Raw genomic sequence first — 15,804 nt, forward strand, 5'->3', positions numbered from 1 at the left:
CCACTTAAATTGTGAGATGAAGGTGAAGTTAACGAACATTGATCAATCTCACAACTCCTATAAGCAATACAAAACAGATAGTTGGGCAAACACGGACCCCTGGACACACCAGAGGTGGGATCAGGTGCCTAGGAGGAGTAAGCATCCCCTGTCGACCGGTCGCATCTGCCGTGAGCCCTATATCCTGATCAGGTAAACGGAGTTATCCGTAGTCAAAATCAGTGTGCCAAGAACGGCCTAACAGTATTCAATGACGAACTAGATCGTTGTAACGATCATAGAATTTGCGAAATGCTGACTTCAATCGAGACTGTTGAAACCCCTGTATCTTCAACTTGTTTGTCAGTAGCTTGCATCGATTAAAAAACTGACCATACACAGAACAATCTCTTGCGTATCAAATCAGGTGAGAGATATAAACACTATATGCAGGTGATAATGGAATATTGCTACATAAATATGGAAAGTTGATGGTGGAGTAGCTGAATTCATCCCGTTTGTCATTAAGTTGAGTTGTCAGTTTGCCATTAATGTTTACTTTCAATAAAATGTATAGGTATGAAACAGAAGTGGACGACTCTGTGGTGTCTTTTATTTCGAGCTTACAGGGATATATCGAATCGACATATGAATGAAAGTTATTATTGTTAATAGACAGACAAAACGTCGTCGATATATGCAAGGTGAAGATAACGAACAGTGATCAATCTCATAACTCCTACAAGCAATACAAAATAGATAGTTGGGCAAACACGGACCCCTGGACACACCAGAGGTGGGATCAGGTGCCTAGGAGGAGTAAGCATCCCCTGTTGACCGGTCACACCCGCCGTGAGCCCCATATCCTGATCAGGTAAACGGAGTTATCCGCAGTCAAAATCAGTGTGCCAAGAACGGCTTAACAATCGGTATGAAACACGTCAGACAGCATTTGACCCAATGCGAGGTTGTATTGACGAACTAGATCGTTATAACGACCATAGAATTTGCGAAATGCTGACTTCAATCGAGACTCGATTGAAGGTCACAACAAGAGAATTTTTCTTATCGCGTACAAGTTTTGAAATAAATTCTGCTTCATATGAATATAGAAACAGGCCAGCTAACAAAGGAGCACAATTCATGCCCATGGGAATTCCAACAGATTGTTGGAGACCTGATCACCAAAGACCACGAAGATATTGTCAATGAGGAACTCTAGCATATTTTTTATTTCAACTTCAGAGTACTTGTACTTGGAATCAGAGTGGTGTTTAACAAAGTAATATTTGGATGACTGATCACTAGATATGAATATTACCGTTTTCCATTTTTGTTGAAGAAGCAACTGTCTATGATGTCAAAAAGTCTAGTCTTTAATTTATTGTGAGGAATGGTTGTGTAAAGTGTTGAAAAGTCATAGGTTTTGATGTTATTAATTTGGAAAATCTTTTGCGATTTCAAGTTTACTAAAAGTTCTTTAGAATTTTTTAGAATCACATTTGGTTAACTGGCATAATTGGCATATGTAGTCGCACAGTAAGTTTGAAGTTTCTCCTTCACAGCTGTTAATATTTTCGTGAGGAGCTAAGATATGGGCTTGTACATATAAATGTACATATACATGTACATACATGTATATCAGTATCTCACAAGTGGTTATCTCAAAAGCTTGCAGAAAGTAGAAATTTACTATGCAGAACGACTTATAAAGGTGATCGGCGGGGAAATCACATATTTAAAAAAAAACTTTTTTATAAATCCCCTGAAGAACACAAAATTTAGAGTAGAGCAAACATGGACCCGCGGACAAACCATTCTCCGCAATCATCCCCCATAATCTCGGCTGAATATTTTCATTTTGGGATTTTCATGCCTAGACGGTAATCAACGCAAAATTACTAGTGATAGAGTTAGTTTAACAGTCAAATCACTTATTTGAAGCGAACAACACTTAGAGTATCACCTAAATGCACATTAATTGCTAGAAGCGACCAAAGCGGAGAGCAAATTTCCAGACATGAATCATGAAGGACTGCTCTGCGATTCGGAACAGTCCAAATATGCTGTTTGCATCAAATAAGTTATTTGACTATTAAACCAACTCTGTATCACTATTAATGCTGCATTACTCAGTATACAAATTCCATGAAATAAACAATCACTAAATTTTCCGTTCAAATGATGACTGCCATGGCGTAATATTTTATCTCCAGAAATTGAAGAGTTCCTATAGTGTGTTTATTAAATTAGCGACATACAAGTAGGTATGTGGAGATACTATGTATCAGTAGTTTGATAAAACAGACTATAGGAGCTCTTCAATTTCAGGAGATAAAATATAATGCCATGGAAGTCATCATTTGAAAGGAAAATTTAGTGACTGTTTTCATTTTGGAATTTTCATACCCAGACGGTAAGCAGTGCAAAATTAATAGTGGTTAGAGTTAGTTTAACAGTCTAATAACTTTATTTGAAAACGCCAGTGTCACATTAATTGCTAGACTGCTTCGAGTTTCAGTGAAGGCGCCAATAAAAAAACCCCACCCCAACAAAGTCCAAAGATCCAGCCGAGCCGAAGCTAAAGCCGAGATTACAATAGACCTAGCATTTATCCATAGATCATTGATAATTAAAGATTCTTCTGTATCCAATGTAGCGATTTTAGATTTGTATGATTAAGACAAATATTAATTTGTTTAAGTTAGTTATTTATATACATCACATATATTGAATATGTTCTACCTGTTCTATGATAGATCTGTAAATACATGTGTCGCGGTGTTGTGCATAATGCTTATTAAATGTGTGAAGTTCTGTGAATGTGATCCGTATGTGATTACAAAGAAATAACAGCCTCCGCCACACGCTGCCTGTGATTACAAAGAAATAACAGCCTCCGCCACACGGTGCCTGTGATTACAAAGAAATAACAGCCTCCGCCACACGCTGCCTGTGATTACAAAGAAATAACAGCCTCCGCCACACGCTGCCTTAGTAAATCAAAACTTTACTTGACCTTTGGCATCCACGAGCGATATACTACGACGTGGGATTCAAACGAATATATGTGGCTTTCCTATCATGATTTCCTTAAAATGAATTTATTGTTTATTTTCGCCATCAGTGTGATGACTCATCCTTACCGATACTATCATTATTACATAACAAAGCGTAGAAGAAAAGGATTCAACGACCATTAAATATTACATCGATTGAAAATCGACATCTGCAATATGATCCAAAACAGAATTGAAAAAAATAATTGCATAAAAAAGTACGATTAATGACAGATAAACTGTGTTTTCTAGTTTATTCTAACCATACCTGTCACCAAATCAATGAATAATCAAGTGCTTGTTTGAATAACTATAATAATCCTGCTCTTATGTGACCTTATTTGATAGAAAACGTCAAAAATAGGTTCTATCTGTTATCGGTATATACACTTGTATTTCGGTACATTGGGTGGGGGTGGAGGAGGAGGATGCATGTGCACGTATTATGATATGAGGAAACATCTGCGAGTTCGTGACTACCTTTACAGTAATCAAACTCGTACGCAACTTAAATACATTTTCATGAAATCATCAGCTACTTTTCGTACTAAGCAACATATTTGCTAATCATTATCATTGTTAAAAGAAGAATTACTACCATACATATTGTACATAAACATACTTTATTCTTTTTATGTATTTCATTTTGTCAGAAGTCAGTGTTTCAACGTAATGTTTAACATAACCACAACCAAATACGTCATCTTATAACATGTTTACAGTGCTACTATTGGGGTGAGCGCAGCCAGTGTATGTTTTATGTGTAGATTTATCCTGAACAGGCGCGTAGAATCAGGAAATTCCGAAGTTTGGACGTGTACCAACAACTATTCATTTAGCGCGGGAAATATATCGCATTTGGTGTAAATAATGTATTGCGACGCCATATTTAGCTTCGCTGTTATCAACAACAACAAAACCTTCTAGGTGTTAAACAATACCTATCTCAAACTAAATGTGTTCAATATAACTGATTGTGAGCTGAATAAAATTGAAGAATGTAGTTGCATATTTACATAACAATATTCCATTATCACCTGCATATGGTCTTTATGTCTTTCAACTGATTCTGTCTGTTTTTAAATCGAGGCAGGCTACTGACAAACAAGTTAATGTTACAAGGGTTTCAAGAGTCTCGTTTAAAGTCAGCATTTCGAAAAGTTTATGGTCGTTATATCGATCAAGTTTGCCTATTACAACCTATTGGGTAAAATGTTTCATACGCTCTTTGCACATTGATTTTGACTTCGAATTACTCCATTTACCTGATCAAGATATAGGGCTTACGGGGATGTGATTGGTCGACAGGGGGTGCTTACTCCTCCTAAGCACCATATCCCACTCTGGTATGTACAGGGGTCCATGTTTGCCCTTCTCTTAAGTCTGTGTTCTTTTTAGGAGTTGAGTTTTATCACTGTTCGTTATCTGCACCCTTTCTTGTAAGTGCCCTTTTTAGCACGAATAATTGAATAGTTTGAATATTTCAAAACAATGCAGTAATGTTATCTGCGTGTTGGAAAAGCCGAAATGCCTAGTTTCTGAACGCTAGTGAATAGAAAAATCTTTAGCGATGTATTGCATAAGTCACATGATTCGAACGAAAAAATAAAAGTAAACAATGAAGCCCAAACTTTGGGTTTAGAATTAATTCTCTCTCATATAACTAAACTTTAGCAAAACTTTCAAAGTTTAAGATTATCCAGTATCTTCACTGGATGTTTAAGGTAGAGACATTTTACCGTGCTGTCCTAATGTATCAGAGAACAGAGATAGAAAACACAAAATATGTTTGTAAACAGACAAATCCAACAACCATTAATATTGCATCAGTTTGAAACCACAACCTGCCACCGAACCAATTGAATGCAAAATTCTAAGATCTTTTTTCAAAGATTGTTCTGAGATAAAAATGATTTAAAACGGGGCCTTGCAACAAGAAAACTAATTTGTATTAGACTTCAAATCAGTACATTTTACGACAACGATCTCATTCATCACATGGTTATGTTAATAAAACGTCAACCAAACTGTAATTTAATCAAATTGACAAAGGACGGGTCCTTATATAGGTGTAGCAATTCTTCGAGTACATAATGCAGAACGCAGGCGTTGCATTCGAATATCTTTACATACTATGATCATTGATGAAAGAAGGTGAAGATAACGAAGCAATCAATCCTATGAATCCTATAATGATTACACAATCAAAAGCATGACAGTCACAGACTCAAGAAAAAACGTCTTGGAGGAGTAAACATCCCCTGTTGGCTGGTCACACCTTGGAGGAGTAAACATCCCCTGTTGGCTGGTCACGCCTTGGAGGAGTAAACATCCCCTGTTGGCTGGTCACGCCTTGGAGGAGTAAACATCCCCTGTTGGCTGGTCATGCCTTGGAGGAGTAAACATCCCCTGTTGGCTGGTCATGCCTTGGAGGAGTAAACATCCCCTGTTGGCTGGTCACACCTGCCGTGAACCCTCTGTCTTGCTCAGAGTAATATGAAACCAAAATCTTTACATAAAGAACGGCTTAGCAATTGGTGTGAAACACGTCAGACAACATTCGACATAATGTCAGGTTCTATTTGCAAATTAAATCATTATAACGACCATACAATTTGCGATATACTGACTTTAATCGAGAATCTTGAAACCCCTGCAACATCAATTTATTTGTAAGTAGCCTGTCTCGATTTAAAAATTGACCATATGCAGAACATGCCCTAACGTATTGAATCAGGTAAGAGACATAAACACCAAAATCAAGTAATAATGGAATATTGGTACACACATATAGGAAGTTAACGATGGAGAAGTTAAAGTCATCTCGTTTGTCATAAAATTGAGTTGTTAGTTTGCCGTTAACATCTATGTTCAATAAAATATCTGAATATGTAGCAGATATGGACTACTCTGTGATGTCTTTTATTTCGAGTTCAATAAGATGTATCGATTTGACATATGAATGAAAGTGAGCATTGTTAATAGATAAAATGTCGTCTATCTATCTAGATGTCGAGTTGAAGGCCACAGCAAGAAATTGTTTTCTTTTTCTGTAGAGGCTGTTGAATAAATTCTGCCTCCTAGGAATATAAAAACAGATAAGCTAATAAAGTGGCACGATTCGTTCCCATGGGAATTCCAGTAGACTGTTGGATTTGATCATCAAAGACTACGAAGATATTGTCAATGAGAAACTCCACATGTTTTTTTATATCAACTTCAGAGAACTTGTGCGTAGAATCAGAGTGGTGTTTGGCAGAGTAAATATTTGGATGACTGATCACAAGATACGAATATTTCCGTGTTCCAATATCATTAAAGAAGCAGCTGTTTGTGATGTTAAAAATCCTAGTCTTTAATTGGTCGTGTGGAATGCTGAAAGGTCATACATTTTGACGCTGTTAATTTGGGGAGTTTTGTGATTTCCAATTTACTAACATATTATGGAAATTTGAGAATCCATGTTTGATTCACACCACTTCTCGCATATGTTTCTCCTTCATAGCAGTTAATATTTTAATGAGGAGCAAACATAGGGACTTGGTAGAACATTCACTGGATTAAGCAATGTACCATTTTAGAGATTTTTGTGAAGTTTTGGAATCCAATATAGGTATGGTAACTCTCTTATTTCTCCTATTGAATGGGCGTTTAAAAAAAAGAAGAATGTCGTCTTTTAAAAGGGAACTTGGGAATATTAGTTGTCACCTTATCAGTTATCACCTACATATGGTGTTTATATCTCTCAACTGATTCGCTACGCAAGAACTTGTTCTATGTAAGATCAGTTTTCAAATCGAGACGGGTAACTTACTAACAAGTTGATGTTACAGGGGTTCAACAATCTCGTTTAAAGTAAGAATTTCGCAAATTCTATGATCGTAATAATGATCTAGTTTGCCAATACAACCTATCATTGGGTAAAATGTGTCTGACATGTTTCATACCGATTGTTGGACCGTTCTTGGCACACTGATTTTAACTACGAATTACTCCGTCTACATGATCAAGATATAGGGTTCATGACGGGTGTGGCCGGTTGACAGGGGATGTTTACTTCTGCTAGGCACCTGATCCCACTTCTGGTATATCCAGGGTTCCGGGTTTGCCCAAGTCTCTATTTTATATTCCTAATAGGAGTTATGAGATTGATCATTATTCGTTATCTTCAACTTTTTGATTACGAGTTCATTTAAAATACAGTTGTAATATTAAGCCTTACAATCAAAGACAATGTTGTTAAAAGCATTGTTAGCTGGAGCCAATTCATATCCTTTATATATCCTATCTAATTCTTTCACCATTTCTAATAAACACAGAAGGAAAGATGTTACACACTTTTGTTTCAGTGTAATACGATATTTTAATATTCCTCTTATACTTTTTTTTTCATTCTGACAAAGTGTTAAGTTCTTCCTTTCATATTTAGCCCATTCTCTGGCACAATCTTCGACAAAATTCATAATAGAGATGAAGTTCTGTCAGCCAACTGAAAGTTCGGGGCTCTCTGAATTTTGGTCCTTTTAGAAGAAGCGAGTTGAGACGTGGGGTACTCTGTAGTGTCTTTAATAGCGAGTTCATCGGGAAATATTGAACTGAGTGAAAGTGAATATTGTTTTAAAAGAGATAAAACGTGGTCGATAAAAGTCTATTAATCTAACACAGCTATCAACTTGGTGTTGGTCAACACATACGGTTATGCTTTTTAGCTCACCTGAGCTGAAAGCTCAAGTGAGCTTTTCTGATCACCCGTATTCCGGCGTCCGTCCGTCCGTCTGTCCGTCCGTAAACTTTTCACATTTTCAACTTCTTCTCAACAACCACTGGGCCAATTTCAACCAAAGTCGGCACAAAACATTCTTAGGTAAAGGGAATTCTAAATTGTTAAAATAAAGGGCCAGGCCAGCTTCCAAGGGGAGATAATCAAGAAAAGGTAAAAATAGGGTAGGGTCATTAAAAAATCTTCTTCTCAAGAACCACTGGGCCAGAAAAGATGAAATTTATAGATAAGCTTTATTAGGTAGTGTAGATTCTAAATTGTTAAAATCATGGCCCCCGGGGATCGGATGGGGCCACAATAGGGGATCAAAGTTTTACATACAAATATATAGGGAAAATCTTTAAAAATCTTCTTCTCAAGAACCACTGAGCCAGAAAAGCTGATATTTATATGAAAGCTTCCTGATATAGTACAGATTCTAAATTGTTAAAATCATGGCCCCCGGGGATCGGATGGGGCCATAATAGGGGGTCAAAGCTTTTTCTTTGTTTGTTTTTTTTTTCCGGTTTTTTTTAATATATAGTGCAGATTCAAGTTTGTTAAAATCATGGACCCCGGGGATTGGATGGGGCCTCAAGGGGGGCATCAAAGTTTTGCATACAAATTTATAGGAAACATCTTTTAAAATCTTCTTCTCAAGAACCACTGAGCCAGAAAAGCTGAGATTTATATGAAAGCTTCCTGATATTGTGCAGATTATAAATTGTTAAGATCATGGCCCCCGGGGGTCGGATGGGGCCACAATAGGGGATCAAAGTTTTACATACAAATATGTAGGAAAAATCTTTAAAAATCTTCTTCCCAGAACCACTAAGTCAGAAAAGCTGAGATTTATATGAAAGCTTTCTGATATAGTGCAGATTCAGGTTTGTTAGAATCATGGCCCCCTGGGGTAGGATGGGGCCAAAATAGGGGATCAAAGTTTTACATACAAATATATAGGGAAAATCTTTAAAAATCTTCTTCTCAAGAACCATTGGGCCAAAGAAGTTCACATTTACATGAAAGCTTTCTGACATAGTGTAAATTCAAGTTTGCAAAAACCATGGCCTCCAGGGGTAGGTATGGGGCCATAATAGGGACTACGGTTTTACATGCAAATAGATATGGAAAATCTTCTGATATGGACCAAGGTGACTCAGGTGAGCGATGTGGTCCATGGGCCTCTTGTTGCTTTTCAGATCAAAACTTGTGCTGGAACTGCTCAGTTTCCTGCGTTTAAAAAAGGTAAGAGTTATGACTACATAATTCATTAACAAGGCTCAAATTGCTCACATACAGAAATCATCAAAGCATTACAGCGGGAAATGTATTTATCGCGCGCTCTTTGCATTCCTTGTATTTTCATAGTACAAGAAATGTAATGCTACATGTATATAGCCATTTTCGATTTTACTTAAATTTTAAAGCCAAATAGAGACACATTGATATATCCATGGAGAAGAATGAAATATTTTGTATCTTGTAAAATACTAGTAATGGATTCTGCAATAAATATGCCTTTGAATCATTTCAAGATATACATTAGTACAAATAACAGAATTTACAGTTATTTTTTAATTATGCCCCCCTTCAAAGAAGAGGGGAATATTGGTTTGCACCTGTCGGTCGGTCGGTCGGTTGGTCGGTCGGTCGGTAGACCACATGTTGTCCGCTCGATATCTTGAGAACCATTCACTTGATCGTAATGATATTTCATATGTGGGTTGGTTATGAAAAGAAGAGGTCCCCTATTGTTTTTCAGGTCAAAAGGTTAAAGGTCAAGGGTCAATTTACTCTGGACATAGGAATATACTGTCCGCTCAATATTTTGAGAACCCTTTGCTTGACAGACATCAGACTTAGTACATTGGTACATCTTCAGGAGAAGACGACCCCTAATGATTTTGAGGTCATATGGTCAAAGGTCAAGGGTCAAACTGGACATAGAAATATATTGACCACTCAATTTCTCGAGAATCCTTTGCTTGACAGACATCAAACTTCGTACACTGATACGTCTTCAGAAGAAGATGACCCCTATTGATTTTGAGGTCACATGGTCAACGGTCAAGGGTCAAACTGGACATAGGAATATATTGACCACTCAATGTCTCGAGAATCCTTTGCTTGACAGACATCAGACTTGGTACACTGGTACATCTTCAGGAGAAGATGACCCCTAATGAATTTGAAGTCACATGGTCAAAGGTCAAGGGACAAACTGGACATAGGAATATCCTGTGCGTTCAATATCGTGAGAACCCTTTGCTTGACAGACATCAAATTTGGTACACTGGTACATCTCCAGGAGTTGATGATTCCTATTGATTTTTAGGTCACATGATCAATCCACACTTGACATAGGAAGATATTGTCTGCTCAATATTTTGAATTGATGATACTACTCTCAATTTAATGATGTGTGTGTGTATAACCCTTTTCAATTTTGTACCATGGGGGCATGTGTTTTACAAACATCTCTTGTTACAATTTTTTTGTTTTGCTGTCCAGGAGCAGTTACTTAAAGACAAATCCTACATTTCATTGAATGTCACCAATTTTGACAACGATATTACCCACTCTGAGAAAATACGCTAAGAATACGGGAATGGCCAGATGTTACGTGAAAGGTGGTCACTTTCATTTGCAAACCCATTTATTGCTACAATCGTTTTCCTGGAATTAATTAACAATACACAATGTAGTGCTAGTCCGACTATTAAACACATGCATTTATAGGGTTTCTAGATACCTCTGTTGTGTTGACTCAATACCTAAAAGGAATTAAATGTTTCTTTTGTGACATGGAGACACTGCATGGGGTGCTCTAGCTTTTAAGGGTTGATGGAAATCCAGCTTGATTACTGTGTTTTCCGATGAGGAGATATCTTGAAATATAAGACTGGATATCAAATACTGGCACTATCATCATTACGATATACTTCCATATCGATAAAAAGAGCAACTACATGTACGTCTGCATATTACATTGCAAGCACCTTGTCATATAAAACTCATTAATATTGAAGCTATTCATATTTGTTTCTCTCTTTGGTTCATCAGTTGCATATTCTGATGGAAAGTATATCCTCTACTCAAGTATAACTCGTATGTGGAACAATATCTCTCTTTTTTTTGGTGAGAAATTGCGAAATTCCCTGTTTGAAACGTTCAATAAGCATCCCATAGATCAGACATCTGTAGAGATGATAACGTTCTATTCACTGCAGGGGAATCTACTGCCATTATTTAATTGATCGGGTTTTATTTATGATAAAAGATGAAAGGCTCTCCTAATTCAGGATGAACGCATGTTCTAACATAAACCACATATTCTGTGATCATATTGCAGTCTGCCAGAAGTCAGTTTCACATCGTAGTGTATTACATATCCAGTTTATTTAAAGATGAATTTGCCATCTTGAAAACAAATTAGAGGATTTTTGTAAAATTCCTAATTTCATCACACCCACCCACCCAGTAAACTCAATTGAAACAAAACCACAATATATAGAAAAATTAATTGGGATTTTCAGTCGTTTGGAACAGTAACTAAACTTCAATTGTACAAGAACGAATGACTATAAATATACATTACCACGTATTTTGTGAAAGTATCATGCGTTTTGAACTTACTGGCTGGTATTTTGCATTTGCTGCTACCCGAAGAATTGAAAATTACATGACAATATTGACACTCGCGCGCGAGATATTAATTCATACGTTTTAGAGACTACAAAGTATGAAAGTCAGACAAAAACACCTTTTCGCTTTCAATGAATACGTTTGTTTGCCAAACACGATAATTCCCATAAAATGAATTCGCTTTTTATTTTCATCAATTTTCTTTCCCATCACATTAGTGTTGGTTCATATAATAATGGCATTAGTGCACAACAAGAGCAAAATAAAAAATGCGGAAAAACGGAGCTCCAATGACCAATAAATATAGCATCTATTGAAAATCGACAACTATAACATGAAAGTTGTCCAAAATGACCATAAAGAATGGCAGATAAAGAGATAAAATCTAGGTTAAAAAGTACTAATAACGACAGATGGGCAGAATTTTCCTAGCACTTGTCATCAAAGGACGTTTTTGTTGTTTGAACTGATGAACAAATAAGTAACATTTTTTTTTTCTAATTTACTATGATATTTCTAATTTTGTGTGATCCATCTGATGATCGAAAGGCTTGTTTGTGTGATGTAAAATAATTTTTCACGATGAGTCCCAAAATAATGCTGGCGTACCCGTAGAACTTTATGAGGAGTCGAATATCCAGAAAATGCGAACTTCATTAAGTAGCCCATCTTTCCACATAACAGGGGATTGTTTTGCTCATTTTTTATTATCAAATAATCCGAAACACGTAATCACACATGTTACAGTAAAAAGATAATTTATTCTTTACATATCTCATTTTCTCAAAAGTTGTTGTTTCAGCGCACTTTTTAATACCGTTATTTTTCCAGAGATGAACCGAGCCCAGACATTTTTTAAACATTGTGGGAATTTTCTCAGTGGTTGGGTATTTTACGTTTTTTCATAAACAAAGTCGAAGACAGTCACAAGTACCGGTAAATGATTAATTAATTTGTATTTCCATTCAGTCCGAACAGTAACAAAAGTTTCCAGTGTTCGAGTCGTTACTTAATGGAAGATTTGCCGTGCCGTTCAAATGCACCAGTCGCGGTAGCACATTGGTACAGAGTTCACTTCGTAACCGGGAGGTCATGAGTTCGAGCCCTGCTCGTGCCATGACTATGTCAAACCCTAGACATAATCCCTGGTTCCCACTGTCGTGGGATCCGTTACGAACGCCAGGATTGACCATTCGTAGCTGATCGCGGGAGTTTTCTGGAATTTCAGGTTTTGATACGAGATGATGCTAGTTAATCCGTTCTTATACGATTTGTTACGCTTTGATACGGAAAGGTCACGATAGATAAGCAGGGGCCACGATCTGAATACCATTAAGATACGATCACATACGTTCTGATAACCTTAAAGATTGTCCCTATCAAGTTCACGATTGGACCTCGATCTAATACGATCATCACGATCCGAGTTCCCGATTTGAGACGATCATGTACGTGTAGATACGTTCGTATTCGTTAATCAAGAACCGATGCGCTATGTTGCGATACGATGCGATCAGGATCGCGATGTCTTTCACGATCAGGATTGAAGATGACCACTGTTTGAGCTACGATTGGACCCCGACGGGTATACATATACAGCCCAACTGACGACATCGTCTCAAGCCACGGTCCGGAGTCCGCATATAGCTGAGGGTTGTACATATTGGCCGTGGTTTGCGACGATTGACTGACCATTGAATTCACTTTTTTAACATTTAGAAAGTAAACAATACAATCCACAACCACTGAAAATGGCGGAAGTTGGGGTTGATGACAACGTGGCATTTTCAGCATTACTGTATGCTTATTATTCTCACAATCGTGACAGATTGTGGGACGTCGCAACAAAGCGTGGTGTTTACCTTGTGAAAGATTGACCGGGATTATCACGATTTTGGAGCAAGATTAGATGCGATATGTTGTGCTTTGTTACGATGCAATACGATCTGATGCGATTATAACGACTGAAAATTAATTGTGTTGATCGTAGAAAATTTATAACAGTCCAAAAATTTCTACTGTCAACACAATTGTGACGATTGACGGTAAAATTAGGTAAGATTTGATCACCATATTATTTCACGATTAACACCACGATATCAATAAGGAAAAATAGGTAGCAATCGGATATGACATTAAAAACGGAGGTCTCGTGCACTTTAAAGAACCCTCACTGGTACGGCCCTGAGTTCTAAGCATAGGTCTAAATTTGTGGTACTTCACCTGGTGACGACTTCATATAAGTGAAAACTTTTCGAAGGGATTTAAAACAACCCATTCAACTGAACCAGAGATGCGACAGAGAGAAGATAAATAAGTGAAGGTATCCGATCGATAAGAGGATTTCTTTTCACAAAAAGTCAATATCTGTAGCACTAAATCTTTTGTGAAAACAAAATACAGTGTACCTAATTTTAGAGAGATAAAGATGACAGAGAGAGAGAGAGAGAGAGAGAGAGAGAGAGAGAGAGAGAGAGAGAGATGATGCCAAGATCTATTCATAGTTCATTATATTTTTTGTTAGAGTTATATCCCCTTCTACAAATGTAGAAAAAAATTGATATTTTCATTTGTATGATGATCTTTATTTCTTGGCATAGTTTGGAAGACCATAGTGTTAGGAATCTTTTCAACATGAGCTTTCTTTGGAAATTGTATTCTAATATACTTTATAGGCTTATGTCAGAAATGTGTTTTTCTCATAGGGATTAATGTTACTCTCTATAACATATTTCTTACATGTCTTGTCAATTTTGAAAATTCTTCTGGTGAATCACTGTGTATGTTGATTATCTTTCATTTGATACCAAGTTTTGTATTACATAACAATTAATTCTTGAAAAAAAAAAATAGGGGGTTTTATGGATCGGACACCTGAAGGTAGTTCCACCCACATATCAACTAAAGAAAATGTATATACTGCCAGCTTTTATTGCAGATTTCAGACATACGGGAGAGGAAATACCAGCATAGGAATTACTAGTATTGCCCTTGAGATTTTTTTTTTTATCATAGATAATTGACTATATATAGAAAATATAAACATTTACATTATCAATAGTTTACCAATTTTTAAAAAAAAATAATTATCCAGTCAATAAAATTCCTCTGAGAGATATATTTCTATCATGTACAAATATTAATTTAATAAAGATTTTCACAAAAACCTGACATCACATGAGATCGATCTACATAAAGTAGACATTTTGATAAGATACTATCGTCTGACCATGAGAATGTTCCATGAATATTTTATTTCCACCATAAACGAGTTTTTCACGACACAAAGGTTTCTCATTACAACTGATTTAATTGCCCTGTAATAATTGCTGTAACATGAATCCAACTACCAACCAATATCGCATCGGATGAAAATCAACAATGCATAATTCTGTTCCAGAAAAATGTGTGGTAGGGGACAGTTTTTTCCCGGTTCTGAATATGTTGGTAGCGGGTATATATTAAAGTCAGATTATGACAGACTAATGAAAAATCATATTTCCCTTTTGTGTCAATACTTGTATTTCATATTGGTGTAGTCAATAAATTATGACCCTAAATTACATATAATCTATACATATTGGTGCTGGTGCACAAAACATGCTCTGGGCAGGTGCCCCTTTCTTGCTTCGATTTTCTCTCATTTGGGCTAATTTGCACCCCCACCCCCACACCATCACAGTACCAAGCGAGGGGATTAAGACACTATGCACAATCAAGAACCCTGTCTGCCCTTCTTAAAAATCTACCTTTCATGTGGGGCCACCCACCTTCCCTCTGAGCTACAGACCTTTTGCTGGATCATGCATGTTTTCACTGGAATTTCTTCAGCAACTGACCACGTGTCTTGGTTTCGTATTTGCACCCATCTATATGCTAGGAATCATGGTGACACCTACATGTTGTATATCAACATTTTTATTAAGCACTCAGCTACAGTCGACATGTATCCTAAACTTATTCTATACCTTTTTACACATGTAATATCACTTGAAATATCGGGTATTTCCATTTTAAAGAAAGTTGATAGTGCGTAACTGTTCCCTGCTACCAACAGAAACATTTCAAACAAATGTCATAGATTTTTTCAAATGAAGGGGAGGGGATACATTTTAAAATAGGGAGATTCTACCAAATATAAAACGCATATATACTATACCTTACAAGATTTTTTAAAATATATAATTTGGTCTACCTATGGCCTTCAACGTCAGCATTAGGCTGTAATATTACGGAGAAAAGTTTCACACAGTGATATGTACAAATATTCGGGATTTAATGATTTATCGTCGAAAGTTTTACATAACTATATAAACGAAACATTTTAAAAACTTCCAATACTGAAAATATGTCGTGTTA

This window comes from Ostrea edulis, chromosome 5 (assembly GCF_947568905.1).
Source record: "Ostrea edulis chromosome 5, xbOstEdul1.1, whole genome shotgun sequence".
In the NCBI taxonomy this organism is placed as follows: domain Eukaryota; kingdom Metazoa; phylum Mollusca; class Bivalvia; order Ostreida; family Ostreidae; genus Ostrea; species Ostrea edulis.